This window comes from Pristis pectinata, chromosome 7 (assembly GCF_009764475.1).
Source record: "Pristis pectinata isolate sPriPec2 chromosome 7, sPriPec2.1.pri, whole genome shotgun sequence".
Classification (NCBI taxonomy): domain Eukaryota; kingdom Metazoa; phylum Chordata; class Chondrichthyes; order Rhinopristiformes; family Pristidae; genus Pristis; species Pristis pectinata.
Window position 1 is genome coordinate 82,291,333 of NC_067411.1, and position 22,414 is coordinate 82,313,746.

At 38.9% G+C, this 22,414-nt stretch overlaps 1 protein-coding gene across 2 annotated transcripts in view; it reads right to left on the bottom strand.

The window, feature by feature from the left end:
• Positions 1–22,414, bottom strand: part of prdm6 (PR domain containing 6) — a 157,585-nt gene that overhangs the window by 127,525 nt on the left and 7,646 nt on the right. The window lies entirely within an intron of this gene.

A 22,414-nucleotide genomic window follows, 5' to 3' on the forward strand; every position in this document is an offset into this window, starting at 1 on the left:
AGGAGCCTGCAGTCTCATTAGAGCCAGTCACCAGTTGATCATTCCCTGTTACAAGGAAACATAAATCCAATTCCCATTTCCACACTAGATGCCATCCTATCTTCCTTCCTACCTTAATGATCATCATAGCATTGACTTGGTCACTATGCCAAAATTAAAGCAAACATTAAACTAACCTTCACCATTGATTTATACATCAAACCCTGCTAAATAACATACATAACTCAATTTGTCATCTTTCTCACTTCCTTTAGTGTCTGTTTTCCATGTGCCTTTGCCTACCTTTGTGTTTCTGTGCCAGGCTCTTGAAGAAACACCCAACAGTTGTAAGTTGAGTTTACATGACAGCAGCCTGAGCTTTTATTGCAGCCCCTGACATTGGACGGCTTGTGCTGTAATGGAAACTAAGCCTTCACACACGGCATCGTGGTTGGGTCTGCAAGTGTGTAACAGAGTTGCCTGCAATATTTAGTACAGCACCTATGAAACTCATGGTGGTAGCATAGAAACAGGCCCTTCAGCCCACAATGCCATGCCAACCATTGATGTCAAATTAAACTGCACACCTGTCTAACCATGTTCTATATTCCTCCATTCCCTGCCTGTCTAAATGCATCTTAAATGTTGCTGTCATATCTGTTCCAACACTTTCCCTGGCAGTGCGATATACCGCGCCTGAATCTCCTTTCAACTTTAATCGTAAATCTCCTTTAAACTTTATCCCTCTCACCTTAAAGCTATGTCCTCTAGTATTTGACATTTCTGTCCTGGGTGGTTTGTAACCATGGGGGTTCAATCTTGGGGGGGGTCGTTGTAACCATAGGTGTTCAATCTTGCTAACAGCTGTACAGATAGTAGTTGTAGAACAAAGGCAGGAGGAAAACACAACCTGAAAACCTTTAAATCTCCAGGTCCCAATGGCCTGCACCCCAAGGTTTTGAAGGAGGTGGCTATGGCAAATATGGATGCACTGGTTGTCATCTTCCAAAGTTTCACAGGTTCTAGAACTGTTTCCACAAATGTAATGCAAGTCTTTAATCAAAAAAAACCCCAGAAAACATGGAAAATAATTGGATTTTCAGGCAAAGTGGGTAGAATGATAGGTGAAGGAGCCTCATCATTGCCAACTACATGGAGAGTCTTATTATCTGAGTCACCGCTGTTTATTATATCAGGGACAGAATCCTTAACTGCCTTAGGAATAACATGTTGCAGGGCCATCCCAGTCTGAACCATCAATGAGGGTTTCCTGGAAAGTCAGATATAGACAATAATGCAGTGAAATTCTTAAGATGAAGGAATTCTTAAAGCAACCTTGCATCTTTTTTTGTTGCTTCCTTCCTTGGACCTGTAACATATAATGAAACAGATTCAGGCAAGCATTTCTCTGAGGGTATGTTGCAGCTTGCAGTCTTAGTGTTCTCCATTCTCAGTGTTGGTAAAGGTTTAGACTTTGGCTGTCTGTTTTTCATAATTGTGCTGCAACATTTGTGTAACAATATTGCTGTACTATTGTCAAAAGTTAGTACTAACTCAGTTACATTTCTGGTCCCTCCAACAAGAAACGTCCCTGAACTTAGTACTATACTCAAATAACACAGCAACACACAGTTGTAGGGTCTGGTGTTAATTAGTTGAGTCATAGAACATAGAACAGTACAGCACAGGAACAGGCCCTTTGGCCCACCATGTCTGCGCTGACCATGATATCAACCTAACTAATCCCCTCTGATGCACATAGTCTGTTTTCCTCTATTCCTGCCAGTTCATGTGTCTATTAAAACGCTTCTTAAGTGTTGCTATTGCATCCACTACTACCACCTCCATGGCACCTACCACTCACCACATGAAGCACTTGACTCACACATTTCTGTTAAACTTTGCCCTCTCACTTTAAGCCTATGCGCTTGAGCATTTGACATTTCCACCCTTGGAAAAAGACTCTATTAACCCTACCTATGCCTTTCATAATTTTATATACTTCTATAAGATCACCCCTATGCTCCAGTAAAAACAATCCAGATTCGTCCAACCTCTCCACATAGCTAGTACACTCCAAACCGTGTGAACCTCTTCTGCATTTTCTCCAAAGCCTCCAAGTCTTTCCTCTAAGGCAGCAACCAGAACTGCACACAATAATCCAAATGTGGCCTGACCAAACACAGCTGCAACATAACTTTCCAACTTTTATACTCAATGCCCTGACCAATGAAGGCAAGCTTACCTTACACCTTCCTTACCCTCCTATTCACTTGTATTGCCACTTTCAGGGAGGTATGGACTTAGACTCCAAATTCCCTCTGTACATCAATGCTCCTAGGGTCCTACCATTTAATGTACACTTTCCCCTTGCATTTGGCCTCCCAAAATGCAACACTTCATACTTGTCTAGATCAAACTCCATCTGCCATTTCTCCACTCAAATTTCCAATTAATATAGAATTAAAGTGTTCCAGAACTAACTGGTCCTGAGATAAGCTATTTTCTTACTGGTCAGCAAGTATCATGTGTTGCTCCCCCTCCTCCTTCGAGAGCATCTTGGGTAAAGGCTAAGTCCTCCTGATAGGGAAGATATGAAGGATGCATCAAATGATGACAAAGTATCTAACCCACTCTGGAGAGTACTGCATGATGCCCTGGAGTGGTGCAGACACCGAAATCATGTCTCAAGGATCCTGATGGCAATCTCCTTGGGCTCCAGGCAATTCCATGGAAATCATTATAAAGGCATTCTGCTGCATTAACTGAAGCATGGAAAGGAGTCAGAAACCAAGGAAGAAGAGGATATCCTCCAAAATCCAGCCCTCAATATACAACAACACCAAAATTAATGCAGACAACTCAAGACGTCTAAGAATAAAAATCATGTGAGCTCCCCACATGCATGGCACCAACCTTGCAGCAGCCTCCTAAGTAGCCAGTCAGCCTCCAGAGCTCAGTGCAGCAGACTGCAGACTTAAGTGTCAAATAAATGAACAGTCCTTTAATTAGTCCAGCAGCAGTGACTGGAGAGCTATGAAAGCATTGTTCCCTGTGAGTTTCCAACAATTTTTTCTAAAGAGAAAAATGCGACTGAATTTCAGCTACAATTAATTCAAATGAACATTGCCTGACAAACGGTGCAATCTATGCCATATCCAAACATCCTACTGTGCCTGCAAGTACTAGGTCAAATTTCATGAATTATGCAATTTGTGCAGAATAACCACATCTTCACAATGTATTAAAAATATTGAAATTCAGATGGTCAGCACTAAATCCAGTTTCTCGGCAAGCATGCTTTATACAGTCTTTGCTTACTTTCCCGGTTCCCTCTTTTGAACTGTTTGAGTGATCATTGTGCTACAATGCGCATTATAATTTCTGACAACTGATCAAAGAAGCTTTCTTGCACATTATCAGTATGACACAATCCTTTAGTTGCAATGCATTTTTTTAAATATAGGAAGTATTTTATAGCGAAATAAATACCTTCAGGAATATAATTCCCAAAAGATCCATAAATTACCTATTACTCTGTAAAATGGTGACTACAAATCTTTGTGATAAATCATGACTTTGCCTTCTTTTTACATGGTAGAGGCCTTAGCCAACAAAAACAGGAGCTGAGATTTTCCTATAAATTGCATCTTTATTACACATACTACTCATGGTGGAGCATTGGACCACATTTCTTGGAGTATAACTGCCAGCAAGACCAAAAGTGAACATATTTCAATGTTCCTAATGCTTTGAAGATTTTAATACATTCGAACCATAAGAAAAAAATAACAAACACATCATCATTGTTCATATATTACAAAACACAAACATACTCAGGAGGAGCATTTGCTTACTTATCTGATCAGACTATTGGTTCCTAATGTGTAATGCTCATATCAGGTTTATAACAACATGTTCCCATAAAGAAAAGTCTGATTACAATCAAATGTAAATATCAATCAAAGCAAAGCAAATGCAAATTGAAACATGTTTTTAGGATCATAAATATTTTACAAGGAGGGCAACAATATATTTAAGTAACTGTTCAAATTTCACAATTAAACATTTCTTATCGGTTTTCCTCTGTCACTTCCACCTCCTCTCTTGAAGGCAGTGATCCTGACTGTGTGCAGCTTGCAGAGTGCCAGTTGTTCCTGGCACTTCATCTGGTTGTCCACTTTTCGCATGTGTGCTTGATAAGGTGGAGTAGGTTTTATTGTTCATTGCTGTGTGGTAAACTCATCATTTCAAATCAACTGCCCAACTCATATCATTTCCATGTGGTCAGTGGAATTGGATAAGGAGTATAACAGATACCAATTCCCAATTCTGAATCTACTTCCTACTGGTGAAAATTAAAATGTACATAGGAGTGTGATTCAACTTAAGGGCAGTCCCATTTTCTATAAAGATCACTGTGTAAATAATTTCAAACAAGTCTCACTGGATTGCAAAAGGGAACAGGAACCATGCTATATTATATCCTCCCCAGCCTACTAATGCAGCTCTGTCATTACTCAGGCAGAAATTAGCATAGACTGAAGATCAAATCTGAGAGTTTCTAGGTTTCAAAGATCTAGTTTCACACATGCCAATGCATTTAGCAATTGGGTCTCTTGGGAATATAATCTAAATTTAAGTGCAAAACACCAGCTGATGTAGTTTCGTTCTTTGGGAAAAATTGTATTGACAAAATGACAACCATCGCAAAGAAATGCATTGTAAATAACTACACTGCCTGAAAGTCATATTTAACAAATACGTGTTACCCTCTCTTACACAATGCTTTTACATTTTATTAGTGCATTATTATAAAATGGAATTATAACCTTTTTATTTTTTTCTATGCAAATATTGTGATCAAAAAATAATTCTATCAGCAGATTTCTAGGATTACAACTTCCACATCTTGGTTAACCTTAGACTTTCAACATAAGTCTTAAAGGAGTGAATCTCTTGTGATTGCAACTGCATTTGCACTCAAAGAAATAATTTCCATAGGAATTTAAATGTCTGCATAAAACTAATTGTACTCTAAAGGCAATACACATTCACACATAAGTGCATTGTCAATGTATATAGGCCAGATAGATATTTAGGTTTTGGTTATTATAAATATGAGTCTACTACTTGCTAATCACATTTCCTAACTTTAATTATGATAATTACAAAAAGTTTTAACAATGATGTTTTGTCAAACCTTAAGCATTTTTTGAAGGCGAATTATTCCTAATTGTCTATGTTTTTGGGTAAAGAAATCCAGACAAGACAGTTCCATGGACGTGACAGTGGAAGAAAGAATTGTTGACCACAACAGATTATATTTAATGCTGACCAATGTACTGTATTGTGAGTGGGCACAACTAGTTTCAAGCATTTATATTCCATGCTGGGACAGAACTAAAGTAAAGATTACTGGCAATTATATCCTGAGTCTTTAAAATTTTCAATGCAGTGAATTGGGATGTATAATCAGGATGATCCACTGTAAAATAAAGAGCATGCAGTAGTCCTTGAATAATAACTCAGTTAGTGACCACAAGGGGACATCTATATATGTTACATATGTAGAGAATGGTTAGTTATCATGAATTTTTCTTTGCACAGAAGATCTATGTTCTTTAGAATATGTTTCTAAATCATGTAAAGGGTGCAAATTAACTGCAAGCATTCAAAAGGGAGCTGGAAAAGTTCCTGGAGGATACTGATACTAATGCATAGTATTTGCTCAACTAATACTCAAGCTCAGCTAGTTGGGAATAAAAATTGGAAGTACTTTTTAACACAAGGGATGGTGGAAGTCCAGAACTTGCTCCCCCAAATGCTTGGTCAGTTTTAACTCTATAAACAGAAATAGATAGAGCTTTGTCTATGGAACATGTCTATTAACTGTGTAACTGATACATGCTTATATGTCATTAATTTGAGTGCTAAAAGAAAAACTTGCACTTACAGCATTTTTTACAATCTCAGGTAATCCTAAAGTGTTCTATAGCCAAATAAGTACTTTTTAAATGTAGTATCTGTTGCAATGTATAAACCAATTTGTTCAAAGCACATTTCCTTAAACCACAATGTTATAGTGACCAGATATACCCTGTTTTCATAATACTGCTTAAGGGTTAAGAATGGTTAGGGTACAAGGGAGAATGCCTCTGCTCTTTGAGAAAATTATGCTGAATATTTTAGATTCACCTGGGAGTGCAAGCAGCACCTCTGTCTAACATCTCACCCAATAGGTCTCACATCCTTCCTTCCTTTTCATTTCAGATTGTGTAAGTGAAAATTCTGATGATATGGGGAGCACTTTAGGAAATTACCAGCATGTATTGTTTTCTTCTTTAAAAAGTAATTTTGATTACTGTTTCCTTAATTGGCACACTCGCAATGGATTAAAATTCTCCTAGCCGCAAAATGCACATCAAATGAATCCCAGTATGACTTAAAGAAGATGGAGTACACTTGCCAGCACTTAAGGGCAATTTGTCCAAGATTTACATTTACACATGACCAATGGGAAATGTGTCCAATGCCCCCAACTTAATTTGGGTGGCATATCATGCTCCCTGTTCCCATCTCCATTGAATCAAGAAACCACCAGTTAATGCTTGATCCAAGGATCAGAAGCTTGGCCATCTCCTTTTGAGTGGCATTTAGTGGATCAGTGGGAGAAGGTGACATCAGGTGTAGTTGAGAGGAAATTGGTTAAAGTTTTTCTTATGAACCTGGAGTCTGATTTATTCATAGTTTCTTGAAAATGCTATTTCATTCATATTAGGAAACTGAACCTATCAAATGTAAGCAGGTATAACTTTCTTGCCTGGAACAGCATTGATAGCTGGTAACGTCTCTCAGAATTGAAATATCCTGCATCCTTGATAGCTCTGGATGTACAGTTTGGATATTGATTGATATGTCTGCATTTTCCCATTGTAAGATAGGTGGCATGTCAATCAATGCCAAGAGTACTAGTCTGTATGTTCAGGTCAATTGATCATATTCTCTGCCACTCAGAACACATGGGTGAAGAGCTAGTCAGTTGACTCTGTACTAAATATGCTGGCACTTTTTTCAAAATGTTAATTCTGTAAACCATAACATCAAAATATCTTAATTTCATTGTGTGTTTCCTGTACTATAATAATTGCTAGATTATGTTGTTTCTTCCTAAAGTATAAAATTTTATTTTACTTGCACAGTATGGAAAGGGTCTGTTGTCAGATAAATTGTTTATCTTGTAATGGAAAGGAGCATTTTATGTACTTAGCCTTGACAATGAATAAATAACACTGACTAAATTACCTGAGATCTACTTTGTCGTATCTTCCACACCAGATAAAGACTGAGCAGCTAATGAGGCAAGCCACAAGGAACTTTTGCCTACTAATTTAAATAGAAACAAAACTGATCAAGGTTCCTCACCTATTTTCCATTTCCTGCAGCTAGGCAATAATATATCCAGGTGCAAAAAGAGTAAAATCTGTCCTGATTTGCTCTACACTTACCAGGATGTGTGGGAAAGGAAAAATTAGTGTTATTACAGTACACCCTGTGTCTGTACAGGATTCTGCTGAGCGTGAATCTGAAACTGAAGAGAGGAAGTTTGGGAAGAATGGAGTTCCCAGGGCATGGAGCAGAAATCATGTGGCAGTTTCTAAAGAGATGGGCACACTGCACAGGAATATAACATGAAGGGGGTCCACTGGATATGAATCATAATGGAGGGACAGTGACCAGTCAGCTGTGTTTAATGCATTGGATAGAATGTGGAATATTTAAAGTAAAAATGCAGCATGATTTAAGTAAGAATCAAGTACCACTGGTGGCATTGACCAGCACAGCATGAGTAGTTTCCTTGCAATAGAAGTCAAAGCATTCAAAGAATTGTAAATGTGTAAATCCAGAGCTAGTCAAGTTGTTGAGTCGATTCATTTGTGAATCCAAAGGAAATTGAAAATTGGGCCAAGGTTGAAGGCCATAATCGTATTTTGTTTCAGATATGGGAGGTGAAAACATTTTTGAATGGGGAGGTAACAGCATTGGTGTAGCTTAAAACACCAGCAAATGCTGGGCAAGGAGTTCTGGGGAAAAGGTTTAACACTGGAGAAACTAATGCTTAGAGAAGCATGGGAATTACTGATGAATTGTCAGAGCTGGGAGTATGGGAGGTGCAAAGGAAGATGTAATGACTCAGAGAGTCATTCTGCATAGCCTTGATCTTTGAAACAATATGTTCCATAACCTCTTTCTAATGGGGATTAGAAGGGAGATGGAAGGATTGGGGGAGACAATTGACAACCTATACCCATCAGGATGGTGGATTGAAGTAATACATCATAACATGTTTGCTCCTTTGCCAGAAAGGGTTGTCAGTCAGATAAAAAGATTTTAATTTTAAGATATCCTAAGATAAGGTTTCTTTATTAGTCACATGTACATTGAAACACACAGTGAAATGCGTCTTTTGCATAGAATGTTCTGGGGCAGCCTGCATGTGTCACCATGCTTCTGGCGCCAACATAGCATGCCCACAACTTTCTAACCCTAAACACATTCTTTGAAATGTGGGAGGAAACCAGAGCACTCGGAGGAAACCCACGCAGGCACAGGGAGAACGTACAAACTCCTTACAGACAGCGACCAGAATTGAACCTGGGTCGCTGGCGCTGTAATAGCGTTACGCTAACTGCTACAAGATGTGGGCATTGCTGTCAAGGCCAGAATTTTAGTGCACCCCCAGCTGACTTGACTAAGCACACCATTTCAGAGGGCAGTAAGAGCCAATCATATTGGTGGGTCTAGAGTCCTGTGTAATCCAGACCAGCTAAGGATAACAAATTACGTTTCCTGGAGTATTACGACAATCCAGTAATGTCATGGTAATTCTTAACGATGTCAGATTTTATTGCAAATTTAATTACTTAGAATTAAATTACCTGACTGACATGGGGGATTTAAAGTCACGTCTTTGATTAATAGTCCCAGCCTTTAGATATTAGTCCAGTAATTTAACTATTGGATTAAAAAAAGACTCTACTAATTGAGCCAGGAGGACAGGAGACTTTGCATGACTTGGTACTAGCGAGTGAGTAAGCTGAATTGAGCTGACTCAATAGCCAGCAATTCCTTAGGCAACTACCAGCTATCAGCATATTGGCCTCAGCACAATGTAGACTTCGACACATGCTCAGCCAAATGTAGAGGTGTCAAAGATGAGCTGAAATCTGATAATGGCATATCTGACTGTCTGCTCTGCTGCTGGAGTCATCATTGAATCCAACGATGCAACAGTGTTGTGCTGAGGAGAGGACACACAGGCACTTTAAACCCAGCCATTCAGCTTTAAACTAGGATGGCTGGCATATGAACGGCAATGATAATCATTTAAAAGAGGTCGCTGATCACGTGGAATATTGTTAAGTGTAATTAAGTTTTTGTGTTATTTTCCTTTATTTTACAAATTTTAATTCATTGTTAGTGTTTAATGTTATTTCAATTAAATTTATTTAATTAGTATTTTCAAAATCTTTTAATAATTAATATTTTATTTATTTAAATCCATGTAAATGGTCTTTGAATGTCTATGGCTATTGGAGACATTGAAAAATAATGGACACAGTGGAGAACAGCTACAAAAAAACAAGTTGCAGCAGAAGGAATGTAAAACTAACTACAAAGCAAGATTTCGGAAGGCTATGAAGCACAGGCATACAGCTGTAACAGGTATATGTATACAAGCAGGCTCTGCTACAGCTGTTCATAATTACACACTTAAACGTTAGATATAAATGAGCAAATCTTCCAATGGAGGCTTAGAACCCTGTCGTCTTAAAACTGAGGTTGAAATGAAATCTCAAAAATCATGATCATAATAAGATCCCAACAAAAGTTGGAAAAGCAGAATTAATAAATACATGATTTCTAGCGAACTGGAGTTCTTTTTTCTCCTAAAGTCTTTAATAAGCTTAAATATAGCTAAAGATCAAGAGATTGATACAAATAAGGATCATTTTGGTCAAGATTAGTTTAGTCATCTCAACAAAAGTATCCATGATTATTCTGTAACAATATCTAACTCACTTATGAACCATTATTTGGTTTTTCCCTTTACTGTTTTATGATTGCAAGAATAAAATGAGTCAATGAATCTGCCACAACATGGAATTACATACTATATATTACTTTCACATTCTTATTTTTGAGTTAAAAATGAATATAAAATGTTTATTTGGTGACAGCTGACTGTTTCTAAGTCTAAATTGACAACCTCAATTACTCTTTCACTAATCAGCTTTGCATCTTAATCAATAAAGCATCTTTAAGATACCTGAGATATGATCCAAGAAGCACAGGTTCTAGAGATTTTCGATCCATTCAGTCAATGGATGAAAACTAAAATTGTTGTGTTTACTTTGAAAAAAATCTTTTTCAAGCAAACTTTTTTGAATGACTCTCTGAGATTCTCCCTACAACCCCTGGCATTTAAATTCTGACACAGTAATTTAATAGACCCAACTATTAGAAAAACATGTTACATTGTCAGAATTAAGTTCAGAAGTTACCTGGGCACAGTGAACCCGGACCAGACAAAGAGAAAGAGGAGCCTTGCTGCCAGGTACTAGAGGTTGCAGTCAGACTTATCAGAAGACTGAAATGAGGTCTTGTTATGACAGGCTGAGGAAGAAGGCTGATGAGCTGGAACAGTGAGGTGCCTGAGGAAGCAGCTGGCCTGACTGGAAGTATGTATATAATGTTATGGATCATTGGAGAGTCCAGCTCCAGTCTTGCACAAGCTTTGCACAAAGCCTGGAACCTGTCTTATCTACCATGAAAGATGTGGCCAGCTCTGTTTCGACACTGGCAGACCCATTCAGCATGCAGCATTTGATTACTGATGTCTCAGCTTCCGCTGCAGTACAGCAAGGCACCATATGATTAAATGCTGCATGATAAGTGTCTCGGCACTGGTGCAATTTTTGAGGGCATGCCCAAGGGAGAGCCAGTGTCTTCATGGTGTCATCTCTCAAGTTGATAGCATTAGTGATCTCATAGCTGCAGCTTCACCAGTGCCCTTGCTGTGGTGACTGATGAAGTTTGCACCTACTGCTTGCAGCAGGGTGACATTGGCCACAAGAGGGTTTTCTGAGACCAGGGCCTCTCAGGTCATGCTCAATGCCATCTTTGGCTTCCTCCACTGCCAGTCTATATTCTTCCAATTGCTAAGGTGCAGACTAAATGGGAAGCACTGAGCATAGAGTCTTAGGTGATCAGTTGTAATGAGGTTGGGAACTAGGCAGATTGGAGAAATATTTATTCTTTTTATTTTCATTGACGTGGAATAAACATGGTGAACATAATAAACATCTGCTCCCCAGATATTGAGCTCTCGACGTCATTATTTTTGGGCATGGTTACAGACCAGCTGGACACTGAGGAAATGAGATCCCTTGCAGTTCTGGTACACCTTGGGATTTTGATGTGGTGCCCTGAACTTAACTAATGGGAAGCCTGTGATCTTTGAGAATCCTTGCACCTGATCTGCCAGTGGCTTTCTACTCAAGCAAACGGAGATGAATTTGGCTCACCATGAGCAAAGAATTTCCATTACTTCCCCAATGGAGGGGAGTGCTGTGAACAGGGACATGTTATGAATGTCTCCAGCACCAGCCTGGAAACTGCTGGAAGGTGGAGAAATTCAAAGGAACTGTCACCTTCCCTGCCTGTGGGGTGGCAGTACTCTCCTTGTCCTTTGGCTGCAGGATTGGTTGGAGCAGGTGGCAGAGCTCTGTGAGGACCTCCTTCAAGGACCAGAGTCTCATCAGGTATTGCCCCATTGTCAGGTTGATGCAGGAGGAGAGTTCCTGAAAGGCCTTTTATGGATCCAGGTTTCTGTTGGGAGTACTTTTAGCACTAATTTTCTTCCCTCTTCTGATCCATAGGCCTGTTCTTTGGGTCCAGCTAGTGGAGTATCTTCCTGCTGCAAAATGCAGGATTTTCCCTGTCTATATAACACCTTGAAATGCATTGCACATTTTCCTACCCTAATGTTCTTTCTTCAGACCGCAAGCTCTTTACCACACCAGATCCTTTCTTGGTGTTTGCAACCTTCAGTTTTTTTTAAGAACTAATTCTGGTGTCACTTAATCAGTACTTCATGTTTTTTTCCTGTAACCTCTTCTTGGCAATGGAATGAAGCTCTGTTGCACTAATTGTTCCAGTGTTATGGGTGCCACTTTGGTTTGAATTTCCCATGCAGTGCATGAAGGTTTTCTCATGTGATTTGTGCTAAGCAAGACATGCAGGTGAATAATAGTGCATGTGTCCTTTGTGTATGTCACATGTATGCAGTATAGACATCACATGATGTCAATCAACCTTCAACAGGTGTTGTCCAATAAGTCAGCTTTAAATGTTGATTGAAGTCATGAGATGCTTACACTGAATATTTTCAAGTCAGCATGAGTGACATTTGCACTGTCACCCACCTGAATATAGTGGTGGCATAAGTCACATTACAATGCACTCACATACTTCCCAGGAAATTCAAGCCAAACAGGCACCATAGAGCTGAAACAACAAGTCCTACAGACCTCATTTCTGTGACCTAAAAAAAATGGCAGCAGAAGTCATGATGTAATGATTAAATGATACCAGAAATGAGTCTTAAATAATGGAAAGTTGCAAACAACAAGGAAGCAGTAATGTGGAAAAGTCTTTGATGTCTGAAGGAAGAATGTTTCATCAGGAACATGTAGATTGCATTTCTATTTCAACTCAGTAAACATTTAAGAAAGTACAAAATCACCTAGTACAATGTAGCATAGGAACAGATTAAAAAATGATTGTGATGCAGAAAAAGAACCTATCAGCAGTTAAGTGTATTGCCTAAAACAGAGGGAGAGAAAGTCAACAGTATAATTTTAAATGACATATTCAGACATTAACAACATGTGACAAACAACTAATTGGTTCCTTACTTTTGAGTTTATATGCAATTTTTGTATCATGGAATATATTGTACATGATATTACTAGTTAACATTTGATGAATAATTATGTTGATGTTCAAATTCCGTGCATTAAACTTAGACCATATTTCTGTTCCTTTTGTAAGTTATATCATTCCTGTACATACATGTATAAACTGCCTTTTCCAGTATCACAAGCCCCTAATCATCATTGCAATTTCTTATTGTGGTGACTCAACACTCCCTTTTGTTTTAATGTCCTATTTATAAAGGGATACCACAAATTGTAAGAGCTACTGCAATCGTGAGCTCACATGTTGCCTTGTTCAATTGTATCATCACTTCTTTGCTTTTGCACTCTTTTCTCCTATGTTTAAACCAAACCCTGTATTCACCCATTGGAGGAATTACGGCCATGAAAATAGTTTGGTTAGAGTCTGTCTTTCATAAACAATTGACATGAAGTAATTTAACCCAGCACAAATCACATGATCACTTCCAGGTAAAATAGCAGCCATCAGGAAATCAGATTGGGCACCTCAAGAGTTGAGCAAGCACCGAATGATGCCACTATTCACACAACACCTATTTCTGCCCTTGCCAACCTGAAGTGAAGCTCAAAGATGACCTTCAGTCAATAATCACAAAAGAAGCAGATTGTGTTAGAATACCCAATGAGATGTAAATTAAATGGTCTCCATTCTGACATTGATGTATTGAACAAACGATGTGCTATACTTGTCAGAATATTTTCTCATTCATGTTTCCTTGCTCCCTCATTGTTTTCAGCCTTTTGTGCACTTCAGTGCAATCTCTGCCTTAGTGACCATCCCCCCACCTCACTGTGGTCTGGGGTCACTCAAAGCATGGGACTCCATCAGGGCATTGGATCACAAAGGGGCTGTCCACAAACACCGATGACCACCATGACCCCCTTCCCCTTCGATTTTCTTCAACTCCATTGTAGGCTTCCATGCAGTTTGCCTTTGGCTGTTTTGGGGTGGGTCCTTGAAAGTTAGCAAACCTTCCCTGATCATAGCTCAACAAACACAAAGCAATAGCTATGTATCTCTGCTGCTATGGTTGGGAAACATGCAAGTCCCACTTTGGTGCATTTTTCAAGGTGTCAACAACCCTAGTGCTGCTTCAAGCATGGATTTGCCCAATTTCATGATTGTTATGAAGGGGAAATAATTACGTAAATGGTTTACAGCACCAAAAAGCTGAAATCCAATGTCAAGGCATTTGCTTTTCCATGCCTGTCTTTGTGTTCAACCACACCCTTCAGCCTCTCTCCATTAACTTTATACTCTTCCTTGTTTTATCCATCCAAAATATGTTTTCGTCTCTCTCTCTCTCTCTCTCTCTCTCTGAATTAAGTTATATCCACTGCCAATATGCTTGTATTATTTATTGATCTATGTTGTTGCTTTGTTATTTTTTTGGTGCTATTTACCTTTTTAAATATTCTTGAGTACAAATTAATACACTGTCACATGTGGGCATGCATTCAATACTTGATCCTTGATCCTACTACTTCTATAATATGAGCAACATACGCTGCTTCTTGCCTTTATTATACATAGAACCCCAGCAGCATTTTAATTGACTCCCAAAACTAGGGGAAATTGTCAGAAAGCAATCAAGGGCACTTAAAATGTCAAGATTTCCTGACTGAGGCCAGGTTCTGATAGGGTCATGGAGTCATAACAGATCCTTTAGCCCATCAAATACCCATCAGGTTGTCTCCTCACCAAAACTATGGGACCTTGCTTCTAGAACCTCTTACCAATCCATCCAACCTTTACCTTCTTATCTGTCCCTTTCCATTCAAAACAGGCTGGACAACAGCATTTAAACAAAGCCTAGTAGTTAATATCCGGTTGAACTCCAGAAGCCAAGACTTTCTACGAGAATTAAAATTAATCCTTAAAACTTTCTCAGAACCGACTGTAGATTAATTAGTTTACATTTACTTAGAGTGTCCGTTTCTCTCTTCTTGACTCCAAGCATTATATCAGCAACCTTCCAGTGAGAAACGTAAAAAATATAGGTTACATAAAAAATGAGACCCTGCTCCACCATTCAGTCAGATCAGGGCTGATCCAATTTTGGTCTCCACATTACCCTTGACTCCCCTGTAGTTCAAAGGTTTGTCAGTCTCTACCTTGAGTATATTCAAAGTTCACGCCTCCCTAGCTCTCTGGAGTAATGAAATCAAAAGAGTCACAAACCTCTCAGAGAAGAAATGTCTCCTCATCTCCAGGTTAACTAAGTAATCCATGTTCTGAAACCATGTCCCCCAGTTCTAAATAACCTCATGAGGAGAAACATCTCCTCAGCATCCACCCTGCCAATCCTCCTCAGGATAGAATCATAAAGTCATAAAGCAATACAGCATGGAAACAGGCTTTTCAACCCATCAAGTACACACCAACCATCAAGCACCCATTTACACTAATCCTGCATAAATCCTATTTTATATTCTCCCCACCTTCTCAACAACTCCCCCAAGACTTTACCACGCACACTAGGGGCAATTTACCATGGCCAATTAACCTACCAACAAGCACATGTCCCCAAGAAACCTCTAGAAACCAGAACACCCAGAAGAAAGCCTTAGGGTCACAGGGAGAACATATAAACTTCACACAGACTGCACCAGAGGTCAGGAATGAACCCAGGTCTCTGGTGCTGTGAGGCAGCGGTTCTGCTAGCTATGCCACTGTGTTACCCTGAAATCATGTTATGTTTCAATCAGATCATTCTTCTAAACTCCAGTGAGTTTTTCCCCAACCTGCTTAACCTTTCTTCTTACACCATTCAGTTCTTCCCAGGAATCAACCTCAGGAATCTTCTCAAATGCAACTATATCATTCCTTAAGTGTGGAGGTCAAAACACTACTCAGTACTCCAGCTGTGGTATCACCAGTTCCCTGTAAAGTTGCATTAGTGTTCCCTACATTTATACTCCATACCCTTTGCAATAAAGGCCAATATGTGCTTTTAGGACTGAAAAACTATAAGCAAAATATCTGCTGTTTCCTTTCAGAGTTTCACTTATTTTGTTACTAACCACCTTTAAAACCATTAATCTGATAAATCCCACTCTATGCTGATTCTTAAGTATGGTTGTGAGAAAGAGTGGCATTGTCAGAAATTTTGTGATGGTCCAGATGTTGCAGCTGAAATTGTTACAAGAGAAATCTTTGGGGCGTGGACATACATAATTCAATGTAAAAAATGTTGCTGTCTGTGGTTTCCTCGTTTTCCACAGTCTGCAATATTTTGCATTTTTGTTCCATGAAAGCTTCGGAACATAAGGTAACTATGAACTATTCTCACTTTCAAATACCCTCAAAAGTGTTAGGCCATTAACCTGACTGCTTACTTCTTGGGTCTGTGAGGATGTGAATGATTCCCCTCAACAAGCTGAGGAAGGATTACTTCCTCAAGCAACATGACCAAACACAAAAATCAATTTCTCTTTCTTGTTTGTGAGATCTTACTGAGTGTAACTTGGTTGATGTGTTTGCTCAGAGGGCAATGATCACTGTTTTTTAAAGAAATTCAATTGTCCCTTGGAAGCATGATAAAGGACTGTATAGCTGGAAGCTATTTTTCTTTCCCTATATGAACAAAAGGACCAGCAGTTGGTATATACCATCATTTTGCACCAAAGTAAGATAAGCCATTGTGTACCAAGAACCATAGGGACTCATGAAGTAGCTATTCAATTAGCTCTTTGATAAGGAATTTTCTCATAGATCACATTATTAGTTGTGAGAAACAAAGAAGAACGTGTAAAGATTAGGCATCATACTCTGAATTAGGCTCAGACAGACAGATAGATAGGCTCTGTTACTTCAACATGTGAAAGAGCACTAAATCAAATGATTTTTGCAAGTCTCAATCTAAACTATTAAAGGCAAGTGGACAGTGGGAATTTGCATTTAATTTGCCTCAAATTGGCACTAAAACCAGGCTATTAGCCTGGAGGTGAGTTCTGCACAGAGGGTTTATTAAGATAAGATATCTTTATTAGTCACGTGTACATCGAAACACACAGTGAAATGCATCTTTTTTGCATAGAGTGCTCTGGGGGCAGCCTGCAAGTGTCGCAACACTTCCAGAGCTAACATAGCATTGGGGAGAGGGGTACAAAACTTCATTACTCCTATAAAAGGGATTTCCGTTGTGGATTATCAGATTGGCAGGTTAGAGACCCTACTGATAGGAAGTTTACATAAGCAGGCAATAGGAGGAAGAGAGACTATGGTGGAGGTGAGATCAAGAAGTTGCAGGTGGGGTGGGTTCAGATGGTGATGAGTCTTCTGAGCCTTGGTGATGGGAGGGTGATAGAGGGAATAGATAGCAGTTGGGGAGTCAGATAGCCATTGAAGGACCAAATAGAAGTTGGAGTCTGAAGAAACATTTTTGCTCCTCCGAGCCAACAAGCAACATATTAATTCACCTTCTGTCCTCATCCCTTTTAGAAGACAGAACATAGAACAGTGCAGGCCATTCGGCCCACAATGTTGTGCCGATCCTGATGCCATTTTATACCAAATGTCCTCCTCCTGTATATCATCTATATCCCTCCATTCCCTTCATATTCAAGAGAAACAAAGGACTGCAGATGCTGGAATCTAGATGAAAAACACTGTGATGCTGGAGGAACTCAGCAGTCCAGACAGCATCTTCATATTCATATGTCTATCTAAAAGCCTCTTAAAAGCCACCAAACTACCTACTTCCACTACTACCCATGGTAACCTATTCCAGGCACCCACCGCTCTCTGCACAAAAACTTACCCCTCACATCACCTTTAAACTTCTCCTCTCTAACCTTAAAAGCACATTCTCTGGTGCTTGACATTTCTACCCTAGGAAAATTATTCCGACTGTCGACCCTATCTATGCCTCTTATAATTTTAAAAACCTCTATCAGGTCTCCCCTCAGCCTCTGACGCTCTGGGGAGAACAACCCAAGTTTGTCCAACCTTTCCTTAGAGCTCATACTCTCTAATCCAGGCAGCATCCTGGTAAACCTCTTCTGCACCCTTTCCACAGACTCCACATCCTTCCTATGATGGGATGACCAGAACTGCACACAATACTCCAAGTGTGGTCTGACTAAAGTTTTATACAGCTGCAGCATGACTTGCTAACTCTTATACTCAACACCCCTACTAATGAAGGCAAGCACGCCGTACTCCTTCTTTACCACCTTATCCACTTGCGCAGCCACTTTCAGTGAAATATGGACCTGGACCCCAAGATCCATCTGTACCTCAATGCTGTTAAGGAGCCTACCAGTAACAGTATACTTTCTCCTTTCATTTGACCTCCCAAAGTGCAACACCTCACACTTGCCTGGATTAAGCTCCATTTGTCACTTCTCTGCCCATATCTGTAAGTGATCTATATTCTGCTGTATTCTTTGATAGTCTTTTACACTGTTAACAGCTCCACCAATCTTGGTGTCATCCGCAAACTTGCTAATCCACCCATCTACATTTTCATCCAAATCATTGATATATATCGCAAATAACAGAGGTCCCAGCACTGATCCTTGTGGAACACCACTGGTCACGGATCTCCAGCCAGAATAACAGCCTTACCTTAAAAGCCTTACCCTCACCTTCTGTCTTCTATGGGCAAGCCAGTTCCAAATCCAAACTTGCAATTCACCCAGTATCCCATGCATCTTTGTCTCCTGAATCAACCTACCCTGAGGGACCTTGTCAAATGCCTTACTAAAGTCCATGTAGATAACGTCCACTGCCTTACCCTCATCAAGCACCTTTGTCACTGCCTCAAAAAACTCAATCAAGTTTGTAAGGCATGACCTGCCCCACACAAAGCCATGCTGATTGTTCCCAAGCAGGCCACGCCTTTCCAAATGCAATAAATCCTATCCCTCAGTACCCTCTCCAATAACTTCACTACCACTGATGTGAGGCTCACTCGCCTATAATTACCTGGATTATCCCTATTTCCCTTCTTGAACAAAGGCTTAACATTTGCTGCTTTCCAGTCCTCCGGGACCTCGCCTATTGCTAGTGAGGACACAACGATCCTTGTCAATGCCCCAGCAATCTCCTCACTTGCTTCTTTCAATATTCTGGGATGTATGCCATCAGTCCCTGGGAACTTATCCACCTTAATGCTTTTCGGAAGACCCAGCACTACCTCCTCCTTAATCTCAAAATGACCTAGCATATTATCCTGCCCCACTCTGTTTTCACTATCCTTCAAATCTTCAAATCCTTCTCCTCGGTAAATATCGATGCAAGGTTCTCATTTAGTACCTCAGCCACTTGCTCTTACTCCAAGCAAAAATTCCCTCCCTTATCCTTGAGTGGTCCTACCCTCTCTTTAGTTATCCTCTTTTTCTTAATATAAGTATAAAATGCCTTGGAATTCTCCTTGACCCTGCTCGCCAAGGACATTTCATGACCCCTTTTGGCCTTCCTAATTGCTTGCTTGACCACTTTCCTGCTTTCTTTATATTCCACAAAGGCCTCGTCTGATTTTAGCTTCCTAAACCTTAAGTATGCTTCTTTTTTCTTCCTGACTAAATTTAGGACCTCTCAGGTCATCCAAGGTTCCCTTATGCCATCCTTGTCCTTACTCCTTAGAGGAAAATGCCGATCCTGAACTCTGATCAGCTGGTCTTTCAACAACTCCCTCATGTCAAACATTATCTCTTACTTTCAGTTACTGATTTGCCTAAGGATTTGGGACACCTGGTCAAGTATGACAGTCAATGTAAGTATAACATCTAAATAAACAACCTGCTACCTGTAAACAGAGTGGTCATCCTGACACCATGAAAGCTGAGCATGGATGAATTCAATCCCAACTTTTTGGAGTTAAAATTCAACAATGCTTGTCAATCTCACTTGGAGAGACTCCTCTAAGAATGAAATTGGTAAAAAAAAGGAATAAAATGGACCAACAACCTGCTGCATTAATAGTAGATTGACAGTTATTAAGATACTAGACTAGTAGCCAGAAATCTGGACCAGTGATCTGGAGACATGAATTCAAATTGCACCCTGGCAGCTAGGGAACGGAAATTCAAGATTTAAATAAATCTGGAATAAAATTAGTAATGATGACCAAAACACCACTGACTTCTTGTAAAACGCAGACTGGTTCACTAATGGCCTCAAAGGAAGGAAATACGCCTGGCCTTTATGTGACTCCAGCCCAACCAAAAGGGTTGATTCTTATCTGTCTCCTCAGTGGGTTGGCAATTAGGTCAATAAACAATAAACATAAACCTTGCTTGCAGTGTCTATATTCTTTGAAGAAAAAAATACACTTTGGAGGACAGTTTCTCTCAGACTATTTTGAGACTGTACCACTGTAAACTTTGCTGTAGAATTTTGTCTGTTAGTTACTTTTAGTGAAAGCCTTAAACTATTCTTCTAAACTGTTTTTACAATATTGCCACAAAGAGAATCATCAACTAATGTTTCCCATTGTTGATGCAAAGTGAAGAAACTTTTAGCTTTACCACAAGTGATCTCAAAATAACTTAAGCTGGCAATTGGTAATTAAAAATTGGAGAAGTATTTTGTTATACAAACACTGCAAACACTTTAATTAGTGGAACAATATCAAATAGTACAAACTTAAAAGCAGAACATAAAAGCATTGCTCAAAACAACAATGAGAGCACAGGTTCAATTTACCATTTAGAAAATACACCTGCAGCATGAAAAGAATATTCAACCCATAATACCCACTTCTTTCATAGACCATATACTGTCTACTATACATTATACTGTATATAGAAACTACATCAGTATCTATGAACAGTTCACTAATTCAGAAGTTACTGTGCAATGAAAGGGCAGATGGGAAATAAGCAAACTAATATACCTCAGGAAATGTGGAAAATTAAAAGACTGCACTGAGATTTGCAAAGAAATTTCAAGATGACATAATTGAAATATTTGTGATTATGTAAATAGCTGAAAAATTCATCATGGACAAAGTTTCATGTAATTTGTCTACAAGAAAAGAAAATCTATTCAAACTTTTGAAACTATGTGTATTATATCCTCTAGTTCATCAATCACAGTCAGGGTTAGACTGTTGATATCTATATCATCCAAGTAATTTAAACAGCTAGACTATATAATACTTATGGTACATAATCGAGCTTTTGAATGTAGAAGCAAAACTACAACTGGAAAATAATACTTATTGTTAATAACCTTTTACTTAATCTGTCATTACAATCTGTATTATTCATATTTGTCTGTGATAAATTACAGAATATTTAACTTTCTTGCATATGTATTGGGTATTATTCCAGATATGCTTTCACGTTGGCACACAAGTGGGGTAATATCCTACCAGAAAAACATGTTGAGCCTCTATATCGATAGACACTAATAAATTTCCAGGAAATACAATTGGATGAATTTTGGTGAAATGAAGCATCTTGTTTTCTTCAAGATTAGTGACAATAGCTCATTATGCTTTATTTTTGCTCATGGAATTGTTGGAAGTGCAAGGTGATAATGATGGAATTGGGATAATTAACACCTTTCTGAAAACTGAAAAAATAGATTAGCGCCTTGAAGAGATTTAAAGACTGAGAAATAAATGAAGGTTGGACTGAAAAGTAGGGTGAATTATAATGCATAAATTCAAGATCAAATCCAGTGCAGAAAGAGAAACAAAGTCATTGACAGAATGATTAGACTATGAGGAAAAGTTAAAAAAAATAAAGTTCACTATTTTTAAAATCTCCCAAATCATTTCAAATGAATTAAGCTCCATATTCAGTGTGGTGAGTTTGATGAGCAACTGGAGTGCAAATCATAAAGTTCAATGAAAGGCTAACCTGGAATTCCTTTTCTCAGAAATTGGATGGCAGAATGGTGTAACTTGGCCATCAGCTTGTGGTGATTTGTATTTCTGCCTTGCTGCAATTTGCTGGCAAGTTTGAGCATTAATAACACCATTGCTGGCTATCTTGTAACCTGCTGTAACTATATTGGAACAAACTTTCTTCTTAATAGTTTTATATTTAGTTTTTGAACTTCATTAGCAAAGTTTTTAAATCAATGAATCACAAAGCAAGGCGCTTTCTTCCATTGTCATTATTTTTATTTGCAAAATCTAGCCCATCATTTTTTGCAGATACAACTTGCTGTATGATTTGGTAATTATAAAACCTTGTGTTAATGTTATAGATCCAAAGAGCAGAACTAGCACTCACTATACAAGGCAGGTGTGAACATATAAACATTTCAGCTGCATTTCCAAATTTATGCAGATGAACTGAAGAAACTGCACAAAAGCAATGAAATTAAGAAACACATTCTAACAGCTATTGCTGTAAATAAAAAAGTAAACAGCAAACAGCACCAAAAACACACAATACTCTTTTCAGTTTTAAAAAAAAGTTACAGTATTCCAATATAGTAATAATTAGAT